This window comes from Clytia hemisphaerica, unplaced genomic scaffold (genome assembly GCF_902728285.1).
Source record: "Clytia hemisphaerica strain Z4C2 unplaced genomic scaffold, Clytia hemisphaerica genome assembly, whole genome shotgun sequence".
Taxonomy (NCBI): Eukaryota; Metazoa; Cnidaria; class Hydrozoa; order Leptothecata; family Clytiidae; genus Clytia; species Clytia hemisphaerica.
Window position 1 is genome coordinate 1,029,849 of NW_027103734.1, and position 18,722 is coordinate 1,048,570.

The window sequence follows — 18,722 nt, forward strand, 5'->3', positions numbered from 1 at the left end:
AGAAAAAGAACTAAAACGTAAGCATCGGGAATTAAATAAAGGATCAGAAAAACATGATCAAGAAAAAGAACTAAAACGTAGGCATCGGGAATTAAATAAAGGATCAGAAAAACATGAGAAAGAAAAAGAAAAAAAGCGTAAAGTCTATAAAGCTAACAAGAAACTTAATGTAGGAAAAAGGGTTGACAACTTCAGGCAGAAAAAACAAGAGGGCCCTTCTTACATCTGTGTAATGTGTAACCGCTGTATGTTTAAAAAATCTGTGTTTGGTTTTGATGAACAAAAGTTCTCATTGATCAACTTTGAAGAAATAGAAAATTTTAATCCTGTAACCTCGTTTGATGGTAATTTCTACGTATGCACAACCTGTCATAGAAAATTAATGAAGGGAGAAATCCCATGCCAGTCTGTTACTAACAAGCTTCAAATTTTTGATCTCCCAGATAATCTAAATGATATACGAAAACTGGAAAGAATTTTAGTAGCTCAAAGAATTTTATTTTCTAAAGTCATGATCATGCGTAAAGGTGAATTCCCCAAATTGCAAGGTGCAATATGCAATGTTCCTATTGAAACACCAGGTGTATGTAAAGTACTTCCTAGAGGAAGTGATAGTAGTGGTGTAATAAATGTTGAATTAAAAAGAAAAATATGCTACAAAAACCCTGTTATTTCGCAGCAAGTAAGACGACAAAAAATTTTTGAAACTTTGGACTTTTTAGTGAATAATAATCCTTTGTATCATGATATAAATATTGATATGTCAATAATTGACCAAATGAATAATGATGAATATGTTGAAAGGGTTTTATCAAATAATGATTCCATATCAAACGCTTCTTCCAATGATATAAGATTTGTTGATGATACAACAGTTACCTTAATCAAGCCTTTTGAAGAGCAATTAGAGAATGAATTTGATTCTGATGATCCACTCAGTGCGTATCGGACACCAACATGTGAAACAGTCATTGTATCAGAAGTGCCAAACATTATTTTAGATGATGAAAATGCAATTTTAGCTCCGGGTGAAGGTCAAACCCCCAATTCATTAACTCAAGATGAATTTTGTGAAGAGCTAGCCCATCCTCATCTTTTTCCTACTGGGAAATTTGGATATAACGTAGAGCGAGATATAAAATTGTCGCCAACAAAGTACTTTAATCAGCGTCTTTTAAATTACACTCAAAAGTTTGCTTCGGATTCAGATTACATTTTTTTTGCTCACAAAACATTACTACAGCTTAATCTTAGAAGTAAAATCAATATCGCAATGAGAATTTCAAATTCCAACTTGACCGCGGGACTATTAGCAAATAATTTTAATGATACAATTCAAAATTGCGTAGCATCTGATAATGCATACAAGTTTATGAGTACTATAAAAGGAACCCCTGCATACTGGCAACATATGTTATCTGATGTTCTTGCAATGGTTAAACAACTTGGTGTCCCAACATACTTTATGACTCTCTCTTGTGCAGATTTACGATGGGAGGAATTTGTTACCATTATCAGACAATTAAGCGGGGATGCTGATACTGATCATGAACTTCTTGATTACCAATCTAGATGTGCCCTACTTAATAGCAATCCTATTGTGCTTGTGCGTCAATATCAATATAGAAAAGAGTTGTTTTTCAAAGAGATTATAATGGATGGCCAACTTGGAAAAATTACATACTATGCTCTCAGAGTAGAATTTACTTTCAGGGGTAGTCCACATGATCATTGTTTGCTTTGGGCTAAAGATGTCCCAAAACTTGAAAATGGAAAAGAAAAGTATATTGAACACATAGATAGTGTTATTTCTGCTAATGTTCCTGATAGAGAAGAAAGTCCTGAATTATGGAAGTTAGTCACTAAATATCAAATACACTCCCATTCAAGAACGTGTAGTAAATATCGTAAAAATGAATGCCGATTTCAATTTGGAAAACTTTTCTGCAAGCGTACTATTTTGTCTGAACCGCTTCCTGAAGAGTTACCTGAAACTGAAAAACATGATATTTTGGTTGCTAGAAATAATGTGATCCAAACTGTTCAAGAGTATATAGATACAAATTTGCATCCTAAAAAGAGAAACATTTTGGATCCTGATAAGCCTGAGTATATTGAAATTGGATCTATTGATACAATTTTGGATTCTTTAGGGTTAAATTATGAAACGTATGAATATTACTTATCAATCTCACCAGACAAAGATCAGCATTTGTTTCTAAAACGTGACCCATATTCTTGTTTTGTCAACAATTATTTTGCAGAAGGCCTCCTAGCATGGGAGGCCAATATCGATATTCAGCCAGTTTTTAATGCATACAAGGCAGTTACATACATGTGTGCCTATTTTTCAAAAAGTGAAGATAAGTGTTCAACTGCAATGCAAGAAGCATTAAAACAGGCCAAAGATTCAAATGACAGTCAGTTTGAGAAAATGTCTAAAATTGCCAAAGTTTACAACTCTAATAGAGAATGCTCAATCCAGGAAGCAGTTTACTTAACAATGCCTGAACTGTGGCTTAGAAAATGCTTTCCTGCTATTTCATTCGTTAACACTAACTTACCTGATCAAAGGTACAGAATTTTTAAGTCAAAAGAAGAAATTGAGGAATTGCCTGAGGATTCTGATGATCTTTTCAAACGAAATATGTTAAACAGATATATTGACCGCCCAAACACAGGGCAATTCAATACTATGTGTTATGCCACATTCTGTGCAAACTATACATTAGACACAAAAAAAAATACAAATGATGAAAATGATTGGCAGCCTACTGTACTAGATGATTCAACAAGTGCAGTGAATCATCAAGAACCCCAAACACTTCCAAAATCAGCCAAATTACTCAACAGTAAGGAAAAACTTAAGCTTCGTAAAGTTCCAAAAGTTTTGAGGTACTACACTCCTAACAAAAACAAACATCCAGAAAAATTTTCCCACCATATTCTAATGTTGTTTTACCCATTTAGATCAGAAGAGAATGATTTGAAACTTGATGGCTCATATGTGTTGAAGCTCAATTTAGATGAAGTCAATGCAGTTGTTAACGAGAACAAGCAAATTTTTGAACCTGATGGTCATCTTGTTGATTTAGTACTTCAAAACTATCGCAATGACCTTATGCATAATCAAGATGCCTTTGCTCAACAAGAAAATGATGAAGTACAAGACCTAATGAGCAACTCATCAGACAGTGAAAATGATGATGAAAGTCATGATATTGAACAAAATTTTGCACCATTTACTCAAACAGTTCATGGCTTGCAAACTGATGACCAAATCAATACCCATATAAGATCTTTAAATTCTAAGCAAAGAGATATTTACAGTACTAAATTGGGGAAAAATGTATGTGCAAAATTCCAAGTCCAATAATCCTGTACTACTAGAACCATTGAGAATATTTTTAACAGGTGGTGCGGGCGTAGGAAAATCTCACTTAATTAAATGTATTTACAATTGTTTGTCAAAAGTCCTAGCATATAAAAGTGATGAGCTAGAGAAGCCACGTATTATTAAATTGGCCCCAACGGAATAGCAGCTATCAATATATCTGGCACCACAGTACACACAGGATTGAGTATTCCAGTTGGAAAATTCAGAAATATGGCTGACAAACAAAGGACTGCCATTAGAAATAAATTACATCATGTAAAGTTGATAATAATTGATGAAATATCTATGATTTCGTCGCAACAGCTTTTGAACATCCATACAAGATTATGTGAAATTTTTGGTGTAAATGACAACACACCATTTGCAGGGAAAAGTATCATTGTTTGTGGAGACCTCTTTCAATTACCTCCAATTTTTCAAAGTCCAGTATTTTCAACTGAGGGACCTATTATTGGTGCATTCAAATTATGGCACCTATTCAAACTAGCTGAATTAGATGAGATTATGCGTCAAAAGGATGACTCTGACTTCATTGATCTCTTGAACAATGTAAGAGTAGGTGAATTGAATAGTAATGATGAAAGTATGATTAAATCTAGACTGATAACACGAGAACACCCTGATTATCCAATAGAATCATTGCATTTGTTTGCAGAAAATGCTTCAGTCCATCTTCACAATATTCAAAGATTAGATACTCTGCCCTCGGAAACAATAAATGTAGAAGCTATGGACGTTTATCCAAGGGATTTTACTGAATCTCAAATTACCAAGGTTAAAAACCTGCCACTTAACGATACAGGTGGCTTATCAGTTCTATTTGATTTGAAAATATGTGCAAGAGTAATGCTAATTAGTAATATTGATATAGAGGATAGGTTGATCAATGGTCAACTTGGAACCGTCACTGAGGTAAAATTCAGAAACAATAAAGCAGAGCTAATTTATGTTAAACTAGACGATAAGACGGCTGGAATAAAAGCTCAAAGTAAAGACCAATATGCTAAGGCCACTGAAACTGTTCCCATTGAAAAGAGTGAGGTAAATTTTCCCTTTGACAAAAAAAACCCATACACTTCACCTATCATTTCTCGGACACAATTTCCTCTTAAGCTAGCTTATGCTTGTACAGTGCACAAAGTTCAAGGATTGACTTTGGATTCAGTAGTCGTTAGTTTTGACCTTGCAAGGCAAAGAAAGTTCAATGCTGGTCAAATGTATGTTGCAATGAGCAGAGTGAAAAATTTAAATGGTTTGTACTTTACTGGTCAATATCGACGTAGTGCTTTTGTTTGTAGTGATAAAGTTAGTGAAGAATACACACGATTGCGTCAGAACAGAGTTGAAAGAGTTGCAGATATTATGAGGTGCAGTTCTAATTTAAATGTTTGCCTATTGAATGTAAGATCTTTAAAACGACATGCAGTTGATATTCAAAAGGACAGATTTTTGTATGAAAATGATTTGTTATGTCTGACAGAGACACAGATGAGTTATGAGCATTCTGAGGAAGACAAACAAAGTATTCATGAAAAACTTCCTTATTATATTCTTAGTCATAATATTGACCAGCATAAATTCAACAGTGTTACTGTCTGTCATTCTCCTTCTTTTATTGACATTGATGAGTATGATCATTCATCATGCTTTTCTCTTGTAAAATTTAGAAAAGCTGAATTTACTGAAAAGGAATTTTGTGTTTTGGTTCTCTATAAAAGTTCAAGAATTCAACGTGATGTGTTCTGTTACAATCTTGCTCAATTTATTGAAAGATACACAATTGATATCATTTTAGGAGACTTCAACATGGACGGCTTTGAAATGGAGCATGATCAATTGTTGGCTGACATTCTCCAAGATTATGATTTAGTTCCGAACTTTCCAACACATATCGATGGGAAAATGCTTGATCAAATTTGGACACATAAGGAATTGGTGCACGAGTATGGTATTGAAGTTATTCGTAAATGTGTGAACTTATCCGATCATGATGGAATCAAATTATCGCTGACTTTGCTAGCTTAGAATACCCGTCAGAGGCGATTCCCGGCGGGACAAGGGGGGGGGGGTTGGAAACTGGGGTGGTGGATGATCTCAACTTTCTGATGATTAGTTTTGAGTGGTCAAAATTGCAGGAAGTAAAAAAAATTATCTCAAATAAAAAGGGTATAGTATCCCTTTTCTCCTATAGCAAATTCTACCTAACTTAAAAATTAATCATCAGAAAATTAGCCAACGATTCAGATACATTTGCTTATGTTGTCATAGGTGCTTCTTTATGAACAGTTTGAATTGATCAAAGGAAATTTTTTGTGATAGACTGAGTAAACCAGGAATACTCTTTAAAGCAATGATGTTATCGAAAATCTGTTAATATGATATCAGTACATGTTTGATTCTGGATAAAATTAACTTTGTAATTAAGGATTGAAGCTTAACTCTGTTGGAAATATGCAATTAAGGTCATCCCACCACCCCGTCCATTCTTATGTAAGTTTTCTGACGTTTAAAGACTATTTTTAAAAGACATTTATTCTTCTGGGGAGGAAGGCTTTTTTCTGCATTAACCAAAAGGAGGGCTCTGTTGAATTTGACATTTGCAGATGAAGTTGGGGAGGGTCTGAGAAATGGGTCAAATATGTGTGAGTGTCTTTTATGGATGGTCTATGGTAGAAAAAATCTATAGACAAAGGACAATTAGTTTAAAGATGCCTTTCATTAATTCATTTTTGATTACTATCTCGTCAGGAAACTTACATACATATGGGTATGGCATTTAATGTATTATTTTACTTATTGTATTATTTATTCCTATTTTTTATATTATTTATTCCTATTTTTTATATTTATCATTTTTCTTCTGTTTTTCATTAAATTATTAGATTTTTTAAAATTATTATATTCAGAACAAAGTAATATTTCTACCATTTTTTAATAGGCTTTTGTTAATTGTTTTATTATTTTCTTGTATTCTTTTTGTTATTCATTTGCCTACTCAAAAATCAAAAAGACTGTCACAGAGTTAAAAAATAGACAATATGGAAAAATATGGAATGAAAAAATATGGAAGTACATTGCAAGTGAATTGATTCATCTATATATGTATGCATTTTGGTTGATATTATAAGGATAATTATTGAAACGTTGAATAGTGGTATAAGTGGATATATATTTCTATTTTGGAATTATTACAATTGATGTAATCGCTTATCCTAATGCAGCTTGAATTCATTGAATCTCAAAATATCCTAAATGGTCGTCATTTTCAGTCTTTATTAACAAAGAGTCGAATGGTTTCGAAAATTTTCATTACAATCACCAACATTCGATACAATCGCCAACATCGATACTGCAAAATATGCGCTTAAAGTCATTGTATCATATTATCGTTTCATCCGATTTCCACAATATGCTGTATTTGCTCATTGGAAACATTAAATTTTATGATTTTCAGCATTTCTATAGTAAATCAACTGTCGCGCTCAGCCACCAACCGACCATTGATAATACAAAAATAACAATTCTTATCGCGATTTTCATGATTCCACTGTGACTTCTTCGACGTACGTATCCTGACTTGACCTCAATCTTCGAAATGTCTGGTGATTTGTTCCTGTTGGAAAAAAAAAACGTTTTGGTATGTAAACTTTGTATGGTTTGATTACTCGAAATGTGACATTTGTGTAAACGAAACACTGAAAACTAATTTTTATTATTTTGGAAGCCGGAAATCCACCGGATGTGAAAAAAAGCCAAATTTGCACAATACTTGTAAATTTGTAAATTGCTAGCTATTTTCTATGAGCTATGTACTATCGAAATTTTGGAATTACGAATACTTGGAAATATAATTTTTAGATTCATGAAATCCAAACTCAAGTTACCCGTTTTTGCCCCTGTACTAACCTGTATTTCCCTGTTCATTCAAAAACGAAGGCAGATTTTCGGCTAGAATGAAAGAAAACTTTTCTACGAATTGCTTGGAATCTCGAGTCTTGTCTTTTCAAGTTCAAAATATTTGATATTTTCGACCGGAAATGACGTAAAATTTTACCTTGCCTTGCCTTTTATGTTATTAATTTTCCGCATTCCTCTTCAAGATTTAATTGTGTGTATTTTTCCAAGGATTTCAATGTTCTTTTCTTCTTCGTCTTATTTAAAGCGAAATTTTCGACTTCTAGTCGTCTTGTTTAAATTATTTTTGGATAAAATAAAGGCTTTGTATTAGCTTAAGTAGCTCTGTCTCAGATTGGGCATATATTTCATATTAGACCAGAGTCGGCATATTGTCTTTTTTCGCTGAGATAAACAAATATTTTGAATTTTCTTGGTTTTCGATCGAAAATTGCTAAACATCTGTGTCTATTCAATACAAAATAGCTTGTAATTTAAAAAAGCTGAGTTAGCAAATTAAAACTTTACATAACAAAACAAAACCTTTAAACATAATTTCTAAAAACTATTAAATTTTTAGTTACCTCCACATGAACTCGTCCATGTAACTTTGAAGATCAACACGCCTGATCCCTTTCATAGCCTTGATTTTCAATTTGAAGCGGTTCCAATATGACTCTATATTCTAAAAATATAAGAAATAGGTTTCTAACGAAATAATCTTAACTTGATTTATGTAAAGTTATAGCCCGTTTCGCCCATTTTTGCCATTTTAACTCTAGCTTGTTGGTCTGTAGCTTTTGATCCGTTCAGAAATATATGAGAAATTTGAAGACAAATTTCAAATTCTAAAGAGTAGTAATTATCGCTTACCTGCGTGTGAGCCCCTGTTTGAGGATCTACAAAGTGGTACGTATGGTTAACCGTGTCATGGCCAATACAATTTGGAACGAATTGTGGGAGATTGATGTATGCCCTCCATTCGTCGCTATGGATAATGCTGTTGGCATTTAGGACACGATTGATCACCCCAGTCAAAACAGCGCGATTCCTCCTTGGGACAATTTCCATATATCCTTTGGCGGGTACAAACCTCGTATCGGCCAAGCCTTTGAAGATCATTTTGACACACTCTTCTTAACTTTTGAAACATTTGAATTACATGGTCCTTGTTGATTCGCACAATATTGACTACTTTCACGCAGCTTATCTTCTTCGACCACAAATATATAATTAAAAAAAGGTCCGGTAGCGATTTTCTTTTCCAGTCTGAGAAGATTGTACCATCCCTGATTCGCAGTGCTTTCCGACATGGTCGGTTGCATCTCCTGAAAATGTACCATAAAATTTTCCGATTCTAATCCAAAATCTTAAAATCCTTGTATAGTCTGTCTCAAAATTATGTGGACACTTTATTTTTTTTGATATTATCTCAGCACCCATTCATTCTATATTAAAAAGTTATACACCGTTGGAAAGATAATTTTTTGCAGAATATTTTAGCAGATTTAAAATTTTTTGAAATTTGAAAAATGGAGATGAAAAGTGAAGAAGAAAAAAAAAGATTTTTTCTACTGATTTAGAAATCATGAAGTACTGTAATACTTTTTAGAATATTTAAACTTTTCTGATTTCAAATCTGTTGCTCAGTCAGATTTTTCATATCTTTCTTGTATCAGAAGTTACAGTCCCCGAAGAGGGGCTAAAACGGTCTGAAATGGCTAAAATAGACCAATAAAATAAAAAAAAAAAAAAAACAAAAACTGTTTCACAAAAAAATTAAATAGTCTTACCAGCGGTAACCATCAGTGCATCTTGCATCTCTTTCCATGTGCATTGGATTTTGGCAATTTGGACAATCTTTTCGCACAGAAATCAAACTTCTAGCTTGCAGAAAGTGAATAATTGCTGCCTTATCACGACCAAAAAGTAGGGCACCCCATCTTTGCATGAATCCCCGATGTACTGCATTCGCTGCCATTATGTTACCGTGATACTACTTGAACAAATTACAAGATCCCAATTACTAGTTCAAAAATCCACTACATGCAAATAAATAGTAATTTTCGAATCCTGGGAATCCTCAAATCATTAAGCCTGGTAACTAGTAAAATCGTTTACTATTGTTTTACGTGTAAATAAGTTGGGTAGGGAAGAAAGGGAAGTTTTTTTATTGGGGTGCAATTACATAGCATATTAATAACCGCTTAACTTTTTCTTTGACATGCAGGTGACTAAGTGTCTCTAATTCCAACCAATTATATTCCATAATTGGAATTGGAATTCAAGTTATTTCACACTTCTGGAGCTTTTTGAAAATGTGAAGAGCCGTTTCAAAGGGAGAGTGTTATTCTTAATATTATACTTTGAAACAACTCACACCATTCCTTGTTCGCGCGTGTGTAAAATAAAACTTGAAATTTTGGCACGATAAAGTCCGATAAATCCATGTTCCCCCCATAAAAATTGTTAAATAACCCCTTCAAAGCTGAATTCCTTCGGAATAATATGTGTTTATAAATAATATTTTCATTTTTGAGCGAGTCATTTTCATCTTTTTATTGTTTATGTACAGGTATATATGGTTGCAAAAAAAAACCGCAACCAATTGCCTGACGATTGCATAGCATGAAACACCGTGTAGCAATAAGTTAGTTTATTATTTCAAAATTCCTATTTTCTCTCGATTTCTTTCTTTAGCAATCTGTGAATTTATATTCTTATTGTACAGGTATATACATAACTTTAACCCTATTTACCCTAAGCTTTTTTGAGAGTAGTATCCCTAAGGGGGAGGGAGGGTGTTTTCCACCAGGCTTTAATAACTTATGATCTAGTTGGGTTTTAATCGTGAAACTTTGCAGGAATGGGCCTTACAGTATGTGTCCCCCAAAACGGCGATCAAATTTGAAATTTCTCTCAAATCTAGAGGAAAAGAGATTTTACAAAAATTTTTGCTGCATGAAAATCTTTTACATCTCTACTTTATTTCCTGGAAGTTCTTTTTCAAAATTTTCAATTTCAACAATATTTTTCAATCGTTTAAAGATATGTAGCTTTTTTCTAATGGCCCCCAAAACGGAGGTTTGAAACTTTAGCGATTTCTCGAGATATCTTTAAGATATGAATACAAAATTTTGAACATAGTTTTGAAATATGATTTAGAGGGTTTTGGGCATAGATTTATCTGATAAAATTTTTACAGTATACCCCTGGTTGACCTTCAAGATGCTATATCTTTTACCCAGCCTCTAAAGTCACAGATGTATTTGCATTTTCTGAACGTCATTAGATGTAGAAAGTTTCCTATACCACGTTTTCATAACTTATTTTCAATATCCAAGGAGCTAGAGTGAGTTATATGCAATTTTTATCTAATTTTGGTGTTAAAATATTTCCTTTAGACGCAAATATGTTATTTTGAATCCGTCTCAAACCAGCAAAAACATGCTCATTTTTAAGTATAACCATCATTCTTTCAAAATAAACAAAAATCGTTTAATTCTGATAAATCTACAAGTCAGAATTTTCATTTTAATGAAAACCTTCGTTTTGGGGGCCGTCTCCGTTTTGGGCGGGCCATATACTGTACCTTGAAAGGACCTCACAGGAAAAATTTGGAATTGATGGTTCATCGCGCAAACCTTTTATCAACCGCTGACCAGTCAAAAAATAAGGGTCACTAAAAACGTAATCCCAGGATAACGAGTAAAGATTTTTCAATTCTGTTTTGATTTTCTAAAAGAAGAAGATTTAGAGGCGGTTAGGCAAGATTTCTTTGGGGTATGTTGAAAAAATGGAAAAAAGTGAAATAACTGCCTCCATTGGATTTTTGTACAAACGTCAGGATTTCTCCAAGACTCTTTGTTTATTTCGTTAGAAAATTCGGCTGAGTATAGTAAAATACATCAGTAATCGAATGGTAGTTCAATTGTTTTTAAAAACCAAGCAATTTATAAGTTTTAAAAGTCATTGAACGGCAACATGTATGGTTGCAAAATTCGTAGGAAAATCGCGGCCACCCTTGGAAAAAATAGAAAGATGCCCTTGCATTTCACTTTTTGAAAAGTTTAAAAAGATTTTGGACTGAGAATAATTGAGTTTTGTCTCAGACTTTTTGTATGTAGGTATAGTAATTTTGGAAATTAGAAATCCTGAGCTTTCCAAAGCTATAAAAAATCTTTCCTTTTTTCCACTTAAAAACGTGTGAAATTTAGCCTCTAAAATAAGTGGCCGCGATTACCCTTGGGGGTAAATTGTTAAACAGGTTCGGGTAAATCGTTAAACAGTTTCGGGTGAATCGTTAAACAGTCTTGGGTCAATTGTTAAACAGTTTCGGGTAAATCGTTAAACAGTTTCGGGTGAATCGTTAAACAGTCTTGGGTCAATTGTTAAACAGTTTCGGGTCAATTGTTAAACAGTCTTGGGTGAATCGTTAAACAGTCTTGGGTCAATTGTTAAACAGTTTCGGGTCAATTGTTAAACAGTTTCGGGTAAATTGTTAAACAGTCTTGGGTGAATTGTTAAACAGTCTTGGGTGAATCGTTAAACAGTTTCGGGTCAATTGTTAAACAGTCTTGGGTCAATTCTTAAACAGTCTTGGGTCAATTGTTAAACAGTCTTGGTTTTATCATTAAACAGTTTCGGGTGAATCGTTAAACAGTCTTGGGTCAATTGTTAAACAGTCTTGGGTGAATCGTTAAACAGTATTGGGTCAATTGTTAAACAGTCTTGGGTCAATTCTTAATCTGGTGAAGGGCAGATCGTTGAACAGATGGGCAGATTCTTTATCTGGAGGGGAGTACATTCTTTATCAGGTTTGGGGCAGATGCTTTATCAGAAAGGCAGATTCTTTAACAGTCTTGGGTCAATTGTTAAACAGTCTTGGGAGAATTCTTTAACAGTTTTAAGTGCCTTTTTTCAATAAATATGGTCAGTAAAATCATCCTTGGGCGAATTCTTTATCTGGCTCGAAAACTGATAAAGAATTCAACCAGCGCTCACGGAAACCTTACCTGATCCGAAAAAACAATGATAATCATCATCATATACAAATCTGAGTTAATAAAATCATGATTCAACATCTCTGATACATGTCATCCAACCTGTCAATCAATTAGCAAATCAATCAATCAAATAGCCAATCAATCAAATAGCCAATCAATCAAGTAGCCAATCAATCAAGTAGCCAATCAATCAAGTAGCAAATCAATCAATCAAACCTTTTTTTTTTTTTTTTTTTTTTTTTTTTCTCAGTTCACACTGTAGTGGCTGCAGCACTACAGAAATAAATTTGCCAGGATGAGATGGTGGGTGACTCTAGAGTGGCAAGGAGAGCTTACTCCAGGATCCGCACCTGTCTCCAGGCACCCCCTGGTGGGGGTGTCTCCATCTCATCTGTTGTTCATTTTTAATTTCACTTTATACATCACGATCTTCTGCTACAGCAGTCCTCATTGCATAAAATCTGCAATTTTAGTCTATTTCACCCCAAAGACATTCTACCAGATTTTTTCTCTTTTAATTCAACCATGTAATTGCACAGTCTTGGGGCTCTTCCTTCTAGTTACCTTATACATATGCAAATTTTTGCATATTCCACCCTCATAGCAAAAAGGTTTAAAATTATAGGAGCGACAACTTTGACATCCAATCGCAAGATCGCACACAATTCACATTCAGTTTGTTTCGACTAATTTCGGCCTTTTAACACTATACTAATAATCCTATAATCTCTGTTATCACAACTCCTGATGTGCATGACCGGCCATCATCCAGATGACTTGTATCATCTTGGGATTCGTCCCACTATGATGCTAGCCTCATCTTGATGATATTATTAAATAAAGATTTCTTATAAGAAATAGAAATTACCGCGGGAGAGTGGTTCGGAAAGACATGTATTGTATTGTATATTTCTGTTCAGCGAACTTAGTGAGCCCGTTGCAAGCTTAAAGCTGCTGCGAAATACAACGACGTGAAATACAACGACGCTATTAATTAAAGGATGGAGATTGTTGTTTCAAAAATACTTACACGGGTGCTCCATTACTGTGGTTGTTTAACACGTAAGTCACCATGATCACACATATCAAGGTCAAGGAGAGTGACAGAAAGAGAATGATTTTGGACGATAACCCATCCTTTCTTTGCGAAGGCTCTTTCTTCATTGCTCAAAGACCTAAAGAGGTATTGTAGAAAAGGTTATTTTTTGGAAGTGTTAGTGGAATCTTAATCCTTATGAAAACTATAGTGTACTTTTGGGAAATCAAACTTTTATGAGGAAACCCAGTGCACGTCGTTTGTATAAGTAGGAACTAGTAGTAATGACCCGGAACGTACCAGTTCCTACTTATACAAACGACGCCCAGTGCAGCGGTTTGCATGATAACGAGATTTGAATTTTTTCTCTCTTTCACGATGGCGTGATTCAAAACTTTATTTGACGTGCTAGCTGACCAAGATTTTTTCGTGATACGTGATAAGGAAAATTTTGCACGTGATACGTAATTTGAGCTATTTTTTCCAAGGATAGCTCAAGCAAAATACTGTATAATGGCTAGATATTCTCATTCCCGGCAAAGCTTTCCTATTGTCATTTTACAACGGAAAAAGACAAAGAGACTGGGTCCTTTAAAAAGTAGCTTCGTTGACAGGCAGTCAGTCGCAAAGTCATAAAGTGTTGTCCACGTATTTGTACGTGCAAGTATGAAGTGTTGTCCACGTATTTGTACGTGCAAGTATGCCTGATAAAAAAGCAGTGTAAAGATCCACCCCAACAATATTTTGCCGGTAATGAGAGAGTTTAACCATGCTACAGTAAGGAGACGTTGCTCAATAGTTCATTAGTGTTTCGATGCAAAAGAAGTGTCAACAATTGCACTACCTTAGGGACGAAATTTTCGTGGGAAAAAAAATTTGTGGAATTTAATTTCGGACGAAATTCGAAAGTTTCGCGGAAGTTAATTTCGCAGTTGAAGGAATTTTTTTTCTTTCAAAAGTGACCAATCTTAGAGGTGATTTTTTAAATCCTAAGAATATTCGTGTTTCACGGAATTTAATTTTGTGAATTTGTCAAAATTCCACGAAATTTTGTCCCACAAAAATTTCTTCCCTTAAGGTAAGAGAACTGAATGAAATGAATTAAAAAACATGGATTACTTACCAAGTTGTTCCGTTGGTACAATGTGCTTGTTGTATTGAGAAATGGTCCTGATTTTCATCAATGAAGTCATTTTATAGCTGTGGATATACTTGAATCCTATTAGTTGAGACAGTGCCACGTGAGATGCGTGGTTGGAACAATGATACTATTTCATTAAAAAGTAAGTATTAAAAAGATGATGGATGAAAGATAATTGGATTTTTAGTAATAACGTTTGTGCACTTTCCAATACTGTATAAACTTACTCATTTAGACCACACGCAGAACAGGACATATTAAATTCATAGACAAATTGATATTTCATGGGGGTATGTATGAGTCTTTGACCCAGATATTGTCTTTTTGCTTTGTTTACCGGTTGCATCACAAAAAAGGTTACACCACTAAAAAAGCTGAGATTTGATCCAGGAAAATTACCCTTTGAAATTTTTCCCTTCTGTAGCCCTCCTAACTAGGAGAACTGCACCCTTTTAAAAGGTTTTAGAAGGTTTAGATAACAAAATTTTGCAAGACTGTGTCAAAGATTTTGCAACGGGAGGTCTGGTAGTCCAGCCCTCGTTTTCGGGGATTAGCAGGTTCAACCGAAATGTTTTTAGTATTACACGCAAGGGTAGTATGACCCACCTGGGGATGTGTCACATCAAAAGGCCGACTATCATTCCTCTCCGATGGGAAATTAGCACACTCCTTTAGAGCTTTAGCGTAGGCGGCCGCCAATCTGCCATTGGAATATTAGATAAGTCTTAGAACAACGTATGTGAGAACATAAGATTTCAATGTTTAGTCTCCGTAAGAATGTCTAGGTAAGAAATTGCAATCTTTTAAAAATATTTTAAGTTTCATTTATTAGGAATGTGTCCAAAATGACACTTTCTTTGCTTCTTCTTACCTAATTCATAATTTTTTGCGACTTTGATACCCGGGGGGGGGGGGGCACTCCAGGTAAGTGACCTATCGGACGTGCGGCCCTTAAGGGTAGGTTTTTTGGACTTTGGAAAGTGCACTGTAAGGGTTAATTTGTGAGCAAGTGGGAAAAAGTGCACTGTAAGGTGTAAAATTTGAGAAAATACCAAATTTTGAGGTAAAATTTGAGAAATTTCAAAAAATTTTTGCCCTTTGCGAAAACTTGTACTATAAGGGTCGATTTTCAGCCAATTTTTCCTGCACTGTAAGGGTCCGATTTTAGAGACCTAATTTTTGGCCGAACGTACGGTCGTTTTTCGAAATCGAGTGCCCCCGGGCTTTAATTAGGGTAAGTAAAATAACAAAAATGCGAAATGTAGTTTTCCCATCATATTTAATACTAATTATTTGTCTGGTTGCTTTTTTGATTTAAAAATATATTAAAACAAAATATTACAATATTCTATAAAAAAACTTTTGAAAACAATAAAACTTTACAGTATCATTTTATTTTTGACGAAACACTATTTTGGACCAAACCGAACCATCTTAAAGCTCATGAAGATTGATATACCTAGAAAGTAAAATATAAGCTCAGTACTTAGGCAGGGGTGTAACAGGGGCAGAGGAAGGGTATAACATAGCTTAGATAAGTGAAGAGTGTGCACTTGAACAAACTATATAAGGCTTTGATTGCCAAAATGTTGAGAACACTTTAGGCTTTGTAGACTTTAAAACACCAAATTCCTGAATAAATTGTTTGCAAAAAATACTCACAAAATGGTGAAAATAAGAAGATTTTGAGAACATTTTTACGCTTAAAACTCAAAAAAATTGATAACATCCGAGGGCTGTTTTAAATAAATTTTGGACGTTCCTTTAAAGAAAACATGCCCGGGGGCACTGACCTTGACAGCTGACGGGGACGTGCCGCTGGAATTTGAAAAATAGAAACTTTCAAATACATATCTGGTGAATTTGGGGACCTGTCATAAAGATAAATCGATTTTCACCCTGAAATGTGGCCAAAAGACTAAAAGAAAACGAGAAATGGAAAGCAATTTTTAATGCTGCCCTGAAAATTGTAAAAAATTCTCAAAAGTCGACCCTGTCATATACACATCTTGAAAGTTAGTAAACTTGGAACCCTGTCAGAATATCTTCAGAGCCTAAAAAGGGACCCTGACCAGCGACACGTCCTCGTACCCAATTTTTTGTAAGTGTCTCTCCTGGGAAAACATGTAACAGAATTGAGACAGGGATCCCACATGGATATATTAGTAAAAAGGACAAGAGCTTAAGGCAGAGATAAGTCAAAGCTGAAATATATAGTTACAAATTGGTACCTGTCTCCGGTGGTTGATGATTCCTTCAGGCACGCAATCACCGTCATCATTATAACATGATTTATCAACAAACTCGTTCCCAGACTTCTTGATTTGATAACCAAGTTTACATTCACGCGTGACAGTTGTTGATATTGTTTCCGTTTTGCTACCACGTCTTGGAAAATATGAAGTGTAAAGAGAGTTTGCGGATTTTTTTTAAATATTGTGTTTTGAAATATTTACTGATCTGAAAATACACTTAATCAGTAAATTTTTCTTCAGGCTAAATCTGAGTAAAGTAATAGTTGGCTTTCACTGATTCAAAATCGAGCGGTAAATTTATTTAAGCGAATTTTAGAGAGATTCAAATTATAGAGAATATCTTAACAGGGTTTTTCATTGACGGGGACTAAAAACAAGTTTGAATTAAAGAAATATTTGAATAATAGAAGCTCGAATAAGCGTGAGTAACTTGTATCTATAAAATATACAGTACCTTGTTGCTGTCTCGTTTCCATTGCTTGATTCTTTCTCCAGTTGAAGAATTTTCTTTTCAATTTCGAGACTTCCAATGAAAAAGCATGATAGTCTTCCTCTGCGTCTAGCGCGTCGTCAAGACGACCTGAAAAAGCAGAAAATTTTGGTGAAAATTCAATTATGGAGGTGCATATTTCGTTCTGGGAAATACACAAACATTTTTCGATACAAAAAAAAAAAACTAATATGGGTAGAAACATGTCTCCATGGAAAAAAAATTCAAACCTTCTATTTTCCATGAAAAATAATTTTCCTTTGATTCACGGCGTTCCTCTCGGCGATTTGCAGGCGGACAAGAAGCGAGTCCTTTACAAAATTACTGTTTTCACTTATAAGTGAATTCCTGGTAGAATCCGCTTTGCTAGCTGGTTGATGAGCTTCTACTGATACAACTCGTTTTCATTTTAGAAGATAAGAAGCGGTGCTCTGTTTGTGGAGTGCTTCGAACTTTTGAAACATCTCTTCTGTTTGTTCAATGAGATCTCGTTCCTTGTCTAAAAGAGAAGCATAAGTGATAAAATTATTCACGGATGTAGAACACCATTGACTTCCAAGCCCGAAGGGATAAACTCGAGACTCCTGAATGGGAAATGAGCCACTTAATTTCCCATCCAGAACGCCCGCGCGTGATTTTTACACAAACACCGGATTGAAAGTAAAATCTATCGCTAGAAAAAATAGGTCCTCAAAAACGAAAGAACCACTAGATACAATTCGTCGTCATGATTGCGACGCATTCTAGGCACGTTCTGGATGGGATGATAGTTGCCTCAGTTTTTCTTGCCTGAGAAAGGTTAGATTCTACTCTAGCCCTTCGGACTTTTAACTCAATGTAGAACACATAAATTTTTAACAAGCGAAACAATGACAGCGATCTTTTCTTGTTTCTGGATCATTGCCTTATAGGTCTTTACATTGATTGTTTTGAGTGTAACGACTACCTCGTTTTGAAACCATTGCTTAGGTAATTAAATCCCCCCGAGTCTTCAACTTATTATAAACTCTTCTGGGGATTACCATAATATTTTAAAAGCAAGGTAAGCGTTGCTCATGACATAATTTATGATAAGGTCTATTATGGGTGTTTTTGACGAGTATTCCTTTTCCTGCAAATGTATTTATTTCCTTTTACCGATACAGTCGATCTGAATCGAAAGATAACAAAATAATAAGAAGGGTTTCTCACCAACAAAACTACATAATGAATCGGTATCTCCTGATAGACCTGAGTCATCTGATTGGTCATCTTCGATCACGTGTTGTTTAATTACGCTCTCTGATTGGCAATCAGTAATTAGGTGTCGATCTGATTGGTTCTTATTGGTCATGTGATGATTGACAGGTGGGATTCCTCTTTTGTTTTGATGCTGGAGAAATGCTTGTTCGACTTTCTCGTACATCTGACGTTCCTTGGCAATGTAATCTGGGTTCATTTGATCGAGAGCTATGAGAAATAAATACGTCAATAATCTACAATCATGGTCGAAATGTATTAATT

The 18,722-nt window shown here is 34.6% G+C and overlaps 1 protein-coding gene and 1 long non-coding RNA gene across 2 annotated transcripts in view; both read right to left on the bottom strand.

The window, feature by feature from the left end:
- Positions 1 to 18,722, bottom strand: part of LOC136805065 (uncharacterized) — a 30,009-nt gene that overhangs the window by 9,780 nt on the left and 1,507 nt on the right. The gene's annotated exons all lie outside the window — the stretch shown is intronic.
- On the bottom strand, positions 15,866 to 17,502 carry LOC136805066 (uncharacterized). Its single transcript, XR_010846329.1, has 4 exons — positions 17,450 to 17,502; positions 17,184 to 17,309; positions 16,706 to 16,862; positions 15,866 to 15,933 (listed from the first exon to the last, which is right to left on the bottom strand). It is a non-coding gene; the product is annotated as an uncharacterized lncRNA (long non-coding RNA).